The following is a 2,351-nucleotide window of genomic DNA, read 5'->3' as shown; positions in this document are numbered from 1 at the left end:
TAATTTTTTTATAATTTTACTCTTAAAGATTTTTAGTTATCATGAAATGTTTGTAGAATGACTAGTATATAAACTTGCAGAAAAAAAATATATATACAATAAAATATAAATTATACTTTTTGTCTCTAATGTATCAAAATTTTTTAAAATTATAAAAAAATAAATTTATTTAAAATGAAAGTAATGTGACTATGTATAATTTATTTAGATGTAATTAAAAAATAATTGAATATTATGTACAGTAAAAAAATAATATTATTGAAAGATAAAATTAAATTAAAATTTATTTTTATGTATCATTTTTGTCCCTAACGTTTTCGTCCTATTTAAGTTCCTAACGTTTCAAAATCATCTCAATTTTGTCCTGCCGTCAATTCTGTTAACGGATCCCTAACGGCATGATAACATTGAGTCAATTTTGAAACTTTAGAGATTTAAATAGGACGATTAAAACGTTAGGAACAACTTTGAGACTTACCCCAAACGTTATGGACAAAAACGATACTTTACTCAATTATATTTTATATTGGCAATGTGAATTATAGATGAATATTATTTCGAGGATTACTTGAAATGTTGATTTGGGTCTGAACGTGAGGTCCATATCCCTTTGTATGGCAACGTCTGACTTATTGATGCCGATGTGTCGCATGTCCGAGTTCCTCGTGAAGAGGTCAGGTGTTTCCTGCAAGAAACTCCGATGCTTAAATTAGCAAGGACTTTAGGCAGAAATTTTTTTAGTAGATTAGAACGTGTCTTATACTTAAGGGGTGTCAGTGTATTTATAGTAGTGTCAGTAACCATATTTGTTGGAGTAGTTCCATTTTTATGGATAAATGTTTCCTTTCTTTTAGAAGTCTGTTAAGATCTCCCTTTTGGATGTAGCGGAAGGATATCCAAAAGCAGTTACTTATTTGGACAAATAGAGTTGGATCCCTCTGTCAGTGTCCGACCTCTAGAGGTCGGATATGGAATAGAGACCACCTTCTAAGGTTAGGCCATTTATTCATATTGGGCCTGACTTTATGTTTTGAGTAAGGATACGAATAAATATAATTCGGTCATATTCGAAGACTTATAATTAGTTTGGTAAAAAAAATTTCTATGCTTTGTCTCATCATTATTTCTGTTCTGCTTTACCTTGTTAAATTTTTATTCTGTATTATCTCGTGGCGCTTTTATTCTATGTCTTTATTTTTGGAACTCACGTCATTTTAGATTTATTCTTATACCTCGTTCTTCTTCTTTTTGTGACTAAATTTGACATCATTATGGACAAAATTTTCAATTTATTTCTTTTATACGAATGATTGTTGATTCTATTAGAGGTTATTTACACAAAATTAAAGAAATTTGAATATATGCAATCTGTTGTGGTGTTGATGATATTGTTTAATTTGTTATTTTGTTTGTTATGTTATTCCACATCTTTTTCAATTTAGATTCAAATTTAAATCTAGTATAGACCCAATAAAAAATTGGCCTGAATTATTGAAGTTTTGTCGAATTTAGAATCAAGTAAAAGTTTAAAAAATTGACATAGATATCGTTTGGAATTAAGTATGGGCTAAGTTAAATTCGATTTCTTCAACCTATATATGAACATCTCCTAAAATAATCTAAAAGAATAAATATAAGTAGATAATTTGATAAAATATTTTATATTATCAATATATTAAAATTAAACTCTTATTATTATATTTTTTGAAATAATATTTGTGTTTGGTAAAATTTATACTTATCAAAATAAAATATTTAATATTATTTCATGTATTAATGACTATTCAAATTTAATTACTCTTATATTTACATATATTATGATATTTTTAGATTTTAAAATTATTTTACTAAATATAATTATTATTTATTTATTAAAAATACTTTTAATTTAATTTATCAAATATAATATTAAAATATTTAAAATACTATATTTTAAAATTTAATTTTAATAAACTACCTTTAAAAAATAAGAATGTTATCAAATCACTCTAAAGATAAAGAAACTTTAATGTTCTATTATTAAAGTTGAAGCTCTAGTAAAACCATTGAAGTGTTTATGTGTTTGAACTCTCTACCTGCTAACTCTAAAAGGAAATTATCATAAAAACGGAAGAAAAACAAATTGTTATGCACTTCTAGATACATAACTAGATCTAAAATTGAATACTTGAATTTTGAGGAGAGTTTCACCTAATTCCATTATGAATTATCATCATATATCATATATACCAACTAAATTTATATTTTAATCATTTTATAGATCACTTTTAAAAGAATGTTATTTATAATATTTAAAAAGAGTTAATACTTAATTTGACTTTTAGAAGATTTTAATTTTAACAAAATGATTT

Source organism: Arachis ipaensis, chromosome B03, assembly GCF_000816755.2.
Source record: "Arachis ipaensis cultivar K30076 chromosome B03, Araip1.1, whole genome shotgun sequence".
Taxonomy (NCBI): Eukaryota; Viridiplantae; Streptophyta; class Magnoliopsida; order Fabales; family Fabaceae; genus Arachis; species Arachis ipaensis.
This window is presented reverse-complemented; position numbering follows the sequence as displayed.